Source organism: Anticarsia gemmatalis, chromosome 19, assembly GCF_050436995.1.
Source record: "Anticarsia gemmatalis isolate Benzon Research Colony breed Stoneville strain chromosome 19, ilAntGemm2 primary, whole genome shotgun sequence".
Lineage (NCBI taxonomy): Eukaryota > Metazoa > Arthropoda > Insecta > Lepidoptera > Erebidae > Anticarsia > Anticarsia gemmatalis.
This window is the reverse complement of record NC_134763.1, coordinates 9,416,727-9,429,125: the sequence shown is the minus strand read 5'-3', so window position 1 is coordinate 9,429,125 and position 12,399 is coordinate 9,416,727. Positions and strand designations below refer to the sequence as shown.

Below are 12,399 nucleotides of genomic sequence, written 5' to 3'. Positions count from 1 at the left end.
TTTTCAGACTTTTGAAGTTCCCTCGAGAAGTTTAGTCTTCATCACAGAATGATAATTTCCAAAAACCCAAGTAACTACAAATCAACGTGTGTAGCTTAGGTAAGGGCTAATTCCACATATATAGAAAGCAAACGCTATTACAGATTGATAGAAACCTACATTCCTTCACATTAATAAAGTACTATAAAAGATCAGATTAAACCCTCAAAAGCGGACACAGTCACAGGCAGAAGCAGATCTCCAATAAATTGTAAGAAACTGTCTGTTCTCAAAAGTTTTGCGAGTTTAGTTTTCGCATACGATTCTTGTACAACTTGGCTACACAACTACATAAGTTTTATGCCAAATTGTGTTCTGTTTTTTCCTTAAACATACTTGTAGTTTGTTGTGACTGTTTTTATTTAATTCAATAAGAGATGATCTTTTCATTGCCCGATATTTTTGTGACGAATCCACAAGTATAACAAGTATTGTTTTAATTCGATACATATACCTTTTATATTTTACTAGCTGACCCGCGCAACTTCGCTTGCGTCATATAAGAGAGAATGGGTCATAATTTTCCCCGTTTTTGTAACATTTTTTACCGGTACTCTGCTCCTATTGGTCGTAGCGTGATGATATATAGCCTATAGCCTTCCTCAATTAATGGGCTATCTAACACTGAAAGAATTTTTCAAATCGGACCAGTAGTTCCTGAGATTAGCGCGTTCAAACAAACAAACAAACAAACAAACTCTTCAGCTTTATAATATTAGTATAGATTTGTTAAATGACAATACAAAGGAGTTTAAGACCAGTTCTTAAAACTTAAGTTCATAACTTAAGTTCGCAACTCAATCAAAAATTACCTATATTATTTTACACAAAAATTTGGAGGCAAGTAAAACAACCGGGCATTAGACTCGTAAATATCTGTTCGACGATATGTATATGTAACGACCCTGCAACTAGTTTCATCCATTAAATAAGTAACCCTTCAATAAATTATACTAACCCCTAACATACCTGTATGTCTGGTCATGACACGATGACGTCAGTTCGACATGACGCAGGTATGACAACAGTGGCAACGGGTTATGAAGATACATATATACCTTGTTTTAATGATAATGGCATATGGATATAGGAAATAAAGGACGCAGGCAGCTAAAATGGTCGTAGGTCTTTGTTAGTCACAGAGTGGTCGCGGATTCGATACCCAGATTATTATTAGCCTGTATTTTTAAAAGGTTTATCAAAAAGTTACGCCGTTTTTCTAATTCAAATTATTTTTTCGGTCTAGTACCTAGTTTAGTTTAGTTTTTTTTGTAGCTTAGAACGATATTACAATGATTTAACAAATCACCGTTTTCTAATTATGCTAGCATAGCAACAGAAAAAATAATAATATCCAACTAAAAAATACCACGATAAAAATCTAAAACAAGGCCTGTCATCTCCTTCGTCCCTTTTTTCCAGTAATGGGAAAGTAACCGGTTGAAAAAAATTTAAACAAATCTTCACAATCATGAAAAATAACCTAAAATTGTTCCTAAAAACTAACATGACCTCAATATATTTTCCATTTGTACCCAAAATACTTATTTTATTGTACACTAAACATTTCACCGGGCGTGTCCCAAGTGAGCGAGGTCTGCGAGGACGTCAGTTCATGTCCCATTTACATAAAAACGACGGTCTCATTTACTTTATTCTCTTGAGTTTTATTTTAATGTTTTCTGATATACGGACAAAGGTATAGTTTCGCTTTTATTGCATATAATGTTTTTGTGGACAGATGTTTATTTGAAAGGGCTGCTTTGATATTAGGTATTTTAGAAATCAGACTAATCGTTTGTGAGTATGTATGTATGTATGTATGTTTAGTTGTTTGTTAGGTACTCTTTCACGCAAATACTACTGAATCGATTACGATGAAACCGTATCGTATCGTATGTACTTACATACCATACGATACGAAAGCTACCTACCTGACGACCCAGAATAACACATAGGCTACTTTTTATCTCAGAGTTCGCGAGGGATCGGCCTCTAGTAATTAATAATGGTAACACAAAATAGTTGTAAAATACGTAATTTACTATCAAAATTACCGCCCTAAATGCTATGATATATACTTCTAGACAAAAAACTAAAAATATGATTTCCATGTAAGTTTGTATGTTACTCTCTCACGCAAAAACAGCTCATTTGATTTTCATGAAGCTTAGTACACATATCATTTATAACCTAAACTAACATAGGATACTTTTTACCCCGCAAAATGTATTTAACTAGTCAATAATATTAACCAATGTTGTAACTCTGGTTACAAAAGCTTTAACCATTGTTTTGTGCAGTTTACATTTTAGATTTCAATATTATTTTCCATTCGAAAATTGGTAAATTTAGCTAATCCGCGTGTGAAGCTTAAAGCTTTTTATAAAACATTGCATCAATAATAAACAATGTGTTTGAAATTTAATCCTAAATGCAGTCTATTGTTTAAAAAACTATTGTGCATTTAATGGTTTTAGTTATAATGAAATATGATTTTGCATGTAGGAATAACTTTTTCGATACTTTGGGTGTGTCAGTTGGTACCTTATAAAGATTACACGCTAAAGTTTGAATAGCTAGTGTAGGTCTAGCTAGCTGCATATAGCGTACTACTTTTTTGTATCTATGACAATAAAATATTATGCTTCTTGTGCGTATCAAAAAATGAGACATCATAATTATTGTCATTACTTACGAGTCAGACAAAGTTCATCTGCCTGTCTGTGACGATTTAACTACAAAAGTGACAAAGAAAAAATATTATTAATCTCATTGTATTTACTTTTGAATTAACATCTAAATATGTTACTCCTAACCTGCCTAAATTGTACGAAAACTGAGACAACATAATTTGTAAAAATATCAAAATATTCCTCATAGTATTTATGACATAATATGACACATTCCTTGATTGGATATACATATATCTAATCTAACACGAAACACATGTGATTTAGATCAGTTTCCTGGAAACACACAGTTTATCCTATGGGGCTTTCATCTCTCTGGTGGCCTATATTGAAACATAGGTAAGTTCATCAGGGTTCCTGTGGGGTGTTCTTGGAAGTGAAGGTGGGGCTGAAACTCTGTATGCGTTGCTAATTTGATGTTAATAGTGTTTAGTAGTGTTGATAATATCGTTTAAAGGAGATTCAGTAAGCTATTAAATCATGCTTACATTCTTACTAGCCTTAATGTAAGTAATGGAAACACTAAAATTAGTTCAAGAAAAGAAAATTTAAACTCTACATCACAGAGCACAAATCTCAAACTACGGGAACTCACTCCAATCTCGAATAACTATTAACCAAATTCGAAGTTACCTTAGCGTCTTGGTCTTTTTAACATAATCCAGTGGCAGCTAGAAGGAACAATCGTGGCAGTTATAAAATCACCGCAACTAACTCCGTCGGCGAACTTCGAGCGACCAATTGAAAAGGTGCCGTTCGCCTTAATTATATTGAAACTTGTTGGTTCGTGGTAGGGGAGATGCAGTAGTACTAGATGGTGGTTTTAAGATGGAATTAAGGTTTTTGAATGTCTTTCTTCATTATAAATGAGAAATATCATCGCTCACAAGAGAATAAGGTATCGATATCTATAGGGGCTACTCATTTTAATGCTGTATTGCTAAAGATGTGTCACTGGAATGACCTTAAATCATTGGCGTTCAAACTAATATTTATTACTATTAAATTTCCATTCTTTACTTTTCAATGTACAATCCTAAAACAACAGTAGCTTACACAATGCATCACAGATTTATTCGAAAATTTCAGATACATGACAATTGTTCGAAAGTCAATGCCGATACCTCTTTCATGGTAGAACTTTTCCTTCAATAAGATAAAGAAAATTACCCTTCTAACCTCTAACAAAGTCGGCTAATAAGTAGATCATTATCTCAGATTTTAGTCAAATGAATATCTGTAACAGATTTCGGTAGGAATTGCTAGAATAGCTTCTAAGAAAGGAATAATAAACGAGAACTTATCAATAAAATTATAAGTAATAGAGCTTACCTTTACCAATTAAACAACGGATAGATAAAGCCAAAAAATGCCGTAAATCAACATCCCAACACCAACCCCAGTTTCAACCAGCATCCCAAATCCTGTCCTCACTTGACCTACTCTTGTATCCCTGCGTCACTCCTCTCCGTGCCCTCAAGTCCCCGGTGGCACAGCGGTGGAATACTGAGCAGTTTTTGCAACCCCCCGGACCGTCATAGCTGTTTTATTTGCAAGGGTATTCCGCCCCATTATAGTTTTCCATTGTGCCGGCGACTGGTGTTAAGATGCCTTTTTTTGTGTGATAGTGATGATGGAAAAGTTGAAGGCCTGAGGAGTCTGGTGTTGCGTGTGTTGGTAGCTTTTGTAACTAACATACTGAATAATACTAAACTTAATCATTGAAATTATAATAATGTACCTTATAATATGTTTACTCTTCGTGTCCACCGATGCCTCAAAGAAAGAAAAATTCTGTCTAATTATTTCGTTTATTAAGACACAGGCTGCATTGCTGACAAGTATAATAGTATGGTTTGCGAGTAATGTCAAGGGCTCGGAAAACATTAGGTACTTTTTACTGGATTTAGATATTTTTCTAAAGATAACTCCTGCACTAAGAATTGCTCACGTGTTGCGGGGACTTTTACAAACATAAAAACACCGGACACAAAATACAACCAGACGCGATACAACTGTTTGTGTATCACACAAATATTTGTTCCGAATAGGAATCTCAACGCACGCCATTGCACCACGGAGCCATTGCAAACCCCTTTAACTCCATAGCCAGATATCATCTAAAAGTACTATTCCCCTACGAAACAGCATTCAAACAATATCAACAAGCCATACCATTCAAACACTACTCCGAAACAGGTGCATACACAGCCATTCATCCAAGTACATAATTCTTATTCAGCCGGGGTAAGCGCACCAATAAACGGACGTTATACTTCATACAACTTTATAACAACTCGCAAATGTTTTATCACCGCACAACGTGCAGTGCGGTTGAGCCACAACTTGCAACTTTACCCCATTCGAGAATTAATCGTCCGGTGTTAAAAAGTGAAAATGTAGTGTTAGGTTATTTTTTAGATTTATATAGTTTGCTAAACGATGTGATGAATGGTGAAGGATATATGGTGAGGGAAGTTATGTGCGTTATTCAGTTCTTGGAGGAATGGACAGTAACTAAAGAACATTTGATCAGTGTGGTGGATTCAAGATCTCTCTTCTCTTGTAAATGAATGAATGAATGAATTTATTTTCGTAATTTATGGAAAAATGTTTTTTGGATGCATAATGTTTTGGTCCAAAAAATATCTGTGTTAATCTTGAATAAACAACCTAAGTGACTTTAATTTTAATTAAAACAAATTAATCATTTTACCTAAATCACTTATTAATTGCACAATACAAAAATGTTTCAACCCCGATTTCTGAGTGTATTTAGCGGTAGTTTATTTATTCGATAGGGTTTTTTGTATGAATTTTGACGCTATTGAATAGAACTACCGCTAAATGTACCTCACAAAACGGGGGTTAGTCGGGAACCTAACCAGCATCTTATATGACCAAATGTCGCATAAACTGCCGTTTGCATACTTATACTTACTTTACATAATTATAACTACCTACTGCGTAGTAGTAATAATTAAAACATATAAAGTATCCACAGCGGTATTATAAATAAGTCACATGCATTCACTGTGTGCAAAAAGCGTTTTTGAAGTAGAGCCAAGTGTGTCAATGGAACAATTATTATTACGGTTTAAATATTATAACAAATATATAAGAGAGATGCTCTGAAGCAAAGACTCACTGTCTTTGTGTAATTCATTTAAAAATAAACTGTCCAACTTCTGCATAGGTATTTCTTATCACACAGCTGGGCAAGGTCCTTCTTCCAAATGAGGTAGAGGTTAGGCTTTGAGTTCTTCACGCTGACCACAGCATAAAAGTCATACGCGTTACATTAGATTGATTGCCATTTCAGTGCAGGTAAGATTCACTTACTTGACGGAATCCTGTCACACTGCACGTGCGACTACAGCATGTTCAATAAACTGTACCGAAACGTCAAGAAATTCAAGGTAAAATATTCATCACGTTAATTCCCGTGTAATACCGGATAATAATCAGGCAAAGTAAAAGTTTAAAAGTTACGAACTGACATAAAGATTTAAAGCAAAACTGACTTTAAGAACTTCCGTGCAGACTGCAAACGCATTCAAAAGCGGATCTTCTAACGAATTTGTCATAAAAATATCATCTCCTCGTGAATGCGTACTCCCGTAATCCTCCCGGGAGTGCCTCGCCCTCCATCTTGTCCTGAATTATGAGCCACAAGAACACTATCTCAACTCCATACGAATATTTTATTTCTTACGTACCTTTATGATGAAAGTTTTTAGATAAATAATGTTCTTTTTCGGTGTGAAGTCTGTGTGATGGTGAAATCTTGGTAGTTTTTAAGTTTGCGAGTTTAGAGCGACTTAGTTTTAGTAGCTACTTATCTTTGAGTACACGACTCTTGCGTTAGGAACACTTCCTGTGAGACACTTTAGTCTAGGGTTCACTACTTTTGAACAATCGGCTGGCTAATCAGAGGGCTATTTCGTATCTCAGTTGACAACTAGTGTATCAAATTGATGGTTACTATTCAGTACATTGTTGTTGTGATGTAACGTGTTAATCACTAAATCTATGGGAGAAAACAATGTTCAGGGTATAGGTTTGAAATAGTTGCCAACTGATGATTGTGTCTATCTTTACACGTTATTAAAGGTTGTGCCTATATCCATTAAATAGTCTCGCTGCTTTATTCCCAGAAAAGTGCAGTCCGTTCACAAACATTTAAGTGGCGTTATTAAGTATTTTAATCACAACATTACACCTTAAAATGACAAAAAAACACAATATGAAAAGACATATTTATTCACACATTAAAAAATATAATCTCTTTACCCCATGGCTTCAAATTTTCATTTCAATACCCATCAAAATACCCATAAAACATCTCAAAGTTATAATGTTGATAAATGTATGAACAGGCTATGATCTTAGCCCGACCCTACGGTTCATACATTTCATACATTTCTTACAATTCATACATAATTCATACATCTCACGTATGATGTCCCAAGTTTTAGAATTGTGAGTTTATTATTAATTCTTATAGTCCTTTGTGAGGTGAGTATCGCTTAGGGGCGTAAAGGGAATATGGAGACATTGTACGGCTGTTTTTGATCATGATTTTGTTTAATATTAAGAAACGGTGAAATTTTTATATCGTGATAAGTGATTGAGCCTAAAGTTGTTATTTTTTATTGTGACGCCGTGTTGTCGAAGGTTGTGGTCAATAAATAGCAGGAGAGAAAAGAAATCGTAGTGCATTTACCCTTTTAAATACAACTGTGTTACTTGGATTTAAAAGAAAGTAAGTAGATAACAAGGTATAAAATGAGAATTTAATATTGTAATAATAGACTAATTGATAGAGATTAAATTGACATTTATTAATACGAGCATTTTTTAACTCAGCCGAATATAAGATAAGTTATACTCTATACCTACTGCCTACCTACATTGCACGCTAAACTAGCAAACGAAATGGCTATAACCCAATGATTACTTAAAACCTACGCCTTTAAAAAATACGCGAGAAATGATGACAAAATGAAAAACAATCATACCAAACACAGCCACAAATCATTTTTGGTAAACTCACACACATACACGCACATGACCCTTTACCGTCCACCCATCACTCAAGGTCACGGGAAGTCGAGAGGAATAAATAATAAATGCTCACAGTCATTTGCAGTCCCTGTTAAATGCAAAATCATCAGCGCGTGAATGTTTTGGGAGCGGCGGCGGTTGCCAAGTGCCTTTTATGCTTCAACGCAGGTCTGACCCTTCCTTTGTATGTGTTTCTGGACGATGGAGAAAGATATGAGGGATGATGAAGGGATTTTAAGGGATGTTTACCGATTTGACACGGTTGCACTTTGTTGTGTGTTTAAGAAAGATTGTACAATGGGTTTTTTACAGATGCTTTCACGGTCTTACGAATGTGAGATTAAAGTTGCGTTGTTTACGTAGGAAATAATAATGAATTTTTGATTGTAGTTATAACAATGACTTTGCAAAGACTTTAATTGCTATTGGACAAGGATTTTTGGTGTGGGCAGCAAGTTGATCTTGGAACACCTTCATTTCTAAATCGGTTATATAGAGCATCGGTTTCAAACTTTAGTGAACGAAAATCGCGCAACTGATGCTTTGATGACAGCGTGACGACAATTTTATTCTAATAATTCAGGTCATCAATTCAGGAAGTTCAGGTCTAAAAATTGCAAGAGCCGTTGATCAATTCAGGTCCAGAATGCAAGCAAGGGCTTAGTACATCTCACTGTGAATCTTCATTAGTTCTGATATAAATAATAAGTTAGTAATTTAAGAAGGTATCGATTTTCGTCATATTTCTTTGAAATCGGATCATAATTAATTTTAAGAAAGCATTTTCTTAACTTTACCGACTTTCATTAGTCCTAATAATTATGTAAGTTAAACTGAATGCAGACTAAAACAAAATTATAATAAAACTAAAAACTCTCAAGTTTTTGATATTCTTATACTTTTGATTAATATCTTAATATTAGATTACAATTAGCTGAAACTTGTGTAATTAGTGCGAACTAAAATTTAGTCTGTAATAATTAGTGTTTTATATTTTTATTAGTTTTAATAATCTATACTAATATAATAAAGCTGAAGAGTTTGTTTGTTTGTTTGTTTGTTTGTTTGTTTGAACGCGCTAATCTCAGGAACTACTGGTCCGATTTGAAAAATTCTTTCAGTGTTAGATAGCCCATTTATCGAGGAAGGCTATAGGCTATATAACATCACGCTACGGTCATTAGGAGCGGAGTAGCAACGAAAAATGTTACAAAAACGGGGAAAATTTTGACCCATTCTCTTAGGTGACGCAAGCGAAGTTGCGCGGGTCAGCTAGTTTATAGATATTTTGTTATTAATTATTCTTTATAAAATCCCCAATAGACCATGCCTCATTTTACTTAACTAGAGAACTTGTATAATTAACTAGCTGTGCTTCGAAGTTTTATTTGCGTAGAATGGTAGTGATTATACCGTTTTCATAAGTTTTAGCGTGATAGTAGATTAACTTTTTTATTTTAGTATATAGTTTTTTGTTTATGTAAAATGGTGGTTTTACAATTTTCAAGCTCATATTTTGTGCTTGAACTCACAGACCTACAGAGTTCTTAGTGATATTTTCCATCAACGTTGAAGCCAATCATCTTTTTAATGGCTACATAATGATTGTTCAAAGAATACACTACTGTAGTGTAGTATAGTGTACAATCATTAGTAAAATTCTTAAGTTCTTAACCAACATCCACTTGCATAGGACACGATTGTTTATACCAGTCGGCGATAGTATAAGCCGAGTTGTAATTGATAGTATAGTTTGGTGTTTCCTAACTAGCCACTGCTTATAACATTTGAATCATTCAATATCGGTACCTCAATTCTTTACCGATATATACCGACAACCGGCTAGCTGTCGAAAAATTTGTTTGACAATCGGTCCAGCGCCTCTAGCGGACGTCGTATAAAATATTTTTGCAGTACATTTTAAATTTCAAAATCTCGATACTCGAAAGTACCAATTGTGCAAAATCGCGTTACCGAAACAACTATTTATGGATAACACAAATGATTATTCCGTGTGGAGATCGAACCAATGACCTCCCGACGCAATGGCGGCTTTAACCACTGCGGCATGGAGCCGTGCTGTAATTGATAGTATAGTTAAGACTGTTTTTGAACAAGTCACTGCTTATAACATTTGCCACGTTTCATATCAGGTTACCAAGTCACCAAAGACTTTAGAGTTTATACCTTTTACAATGAAATCGAGTTTCAAACACAACCCGTTATAATATTCATACATTTCAAATACATTTTCCGCGTTGCAAATGGAATCGGGATTTCGACCGTTTTCCCTTATAAATATGTATAAATATATTGAATTGTACAAAATTGAGGATGCCCACGAAATATACAACATTTTGAAAACTGAAACAACGGGGTTGATGGCGGAAAATTATTGGTTGCCTTTTTAAACGATTTTGTAATGGTTTCATTATTTTACTTTCTATATTTAAGCAATCTTTAAAAGAGTATTTTATAATATAGATTGTTATAAAACAATATCATACTTGGACTACTTAAGCATACAGTCTTCCTACGAATAATTTAATTACAATATTTTTTAATATTTTACGCCTCAAAAAAAAGATATTTTTTTTAACCCATTACTGTGTTCCACTGCTGGTCAAGGGTCTCCTTCCAAACAAGGGAGGGCTTAGGCCGTGAGTCCACCACGGTGGCTAAATGTGGCTTTTAGGACTTTACATGCCATCAAAAAATGTGTTAAACAAATTTTATTTTAGACATAGCTAGTGATTATTATTACTAATAAACACATAACTTTGAAAAGTCATTGGTGTGTCGCCTTGGGTTTAAACCGACGACCAGTCAAACTGGAAACTACAATCATATCACAATAAAAAGTGATAAAAAAGCACTATATCAAAGGTAGCAATTTTTTCTATACTCATACTTATATTTGTTACAGTCAAATCACGCCAAACAATGACATCGGCCAGCATTTTACAAAAAAAAACTATTTAAAATAAAGTTATTCTACTATCACGTTATATTTATTCTAGTCCCAAATTAATTAAACAGGATGGAATTAAGCATTGAAAGTATATCGTGTGTCCGGACCGCGGCCAGTGAGTTAGTTCAAACAAGAAAGTTTTGCGGCCACTGATGACAATGATTGTTTAGTACCGACCTACGGAATGTTGAACATAACATTTATTTTGTTTTAATTAGCAGAATTAGTTTTTCTTGCATACGATATAAGGATATAATTATCTAGACTAATATTATAAAGCTGAAGAGTTTGTTTGTTTGGACGTGCTAATCTCAGGAACTACTGTTCCGATTTGAAAGATTCTATCAGTGTTAGATAGTCCATTTATCGAGGAAGATAGAACAACAAAAATGGAGAAAATTTTGATCCATTCTCTCTTATCTGACGCAAGCGAAGTTGCGGGTCAGCTAGAGTTCAATAAAGTGGTTTATTATTTTTTAGAGAAAAAGGTTTTCACCATTCTGAATCTTACTAAAGCTAAATATTATATGCTCGAAGATCCACACGCATTTTTATTCTGCAATTAGTTTATGGAATTTCTTGTGATGTTGCCTACCACCCTGATTGGATTGAATTGAACGCAAATAGGTTCAGCCGTTCTGTCATGACGGAAATAGAGACAACAAACAAACTCCTCTAATTTTTTTATATATTATGAATATTAATATACTGTTATGCAGCTCCCTTGTTGTTATGCCCGTACCTATTATCATAACTATAACATCATACAGATATTTAAAATACACTGACCGATACACGTATTAACATGAATGTCATAAAGCCTATCCATCTTGATTTAAAACATCTCAATTAAAAGCACCTCCAAAACACACGTTATCAAAAAAGATTTATCACAATTATGTTCCTTAACAAACATTTTTGTTCCCTTTAAAACAGAAAACATTATTAACCCCATATTATTCGCTGAAACACCCTCAAAATGGCTGAAGTTTACTGTAAGCTTTCGTCAGAAACCTTGGTCCCTTTACTGTCCTTTCTAATGATTGGGACCCTTAATTTGCCGTTATACGACAAAGCGAAATCAAATTATTCAAATATTTAGACAACATGGCAGCCGAGTCCACTAATGAATTTAAATTAGTTCGTTCAAATCAAACGAGTGATGGGATTCGAATTAACGTTTGTATGGTTGTGTTTAGTGCTTTGTTGTACAAAGTTATTTGGTACGGTTTCCAAATACTTTTGTGTAGCCAGTAATTGGTAAAAGGTTAGTAATAAAAAAGGAACTCCTGGCGAATAATGTAAAATGTTCACGTATCTCTATAATAATTTAGTTTCTTCATAAAATGTAGCAATAAAAATACCGGACATGTGATAGACTTTTGTTTTTAAAAGGAGATATATTGTCATTGGGGCATACCCAATCAAGCTTGGGAAATAGTGTCAGACAAGGAAACAAATATAGTGACTGAATGCAAGTGGGTGTTAAAAAGAAAATTATAAAGTGTGTATGCTCATTTATGTTTCTGAAATTTCGCCGTATAATCACGATATTCTGTACATAAACTTATCAATACTTACACCAGGGATAATATATGTACGTATAAATGTACTTACGTCCAAATTACC

The 12,399-nt window shown here is 34.2% G+C and overlaps 1 long non-coding RNA gene across 1 annotated transcript in view; it reads right to left on the bottom strand.

The window, feature by feature from the left end:
* LOC142981170 (uncharacterized) overlaps positions 1–12,399 on the bottom strand; it is a 180,676-nt gene that overhangs the window by 143,426 nt on the left and 24,851 nt on the right. The gene's annotated exons all lie outside the window — the stretch shown is intronic.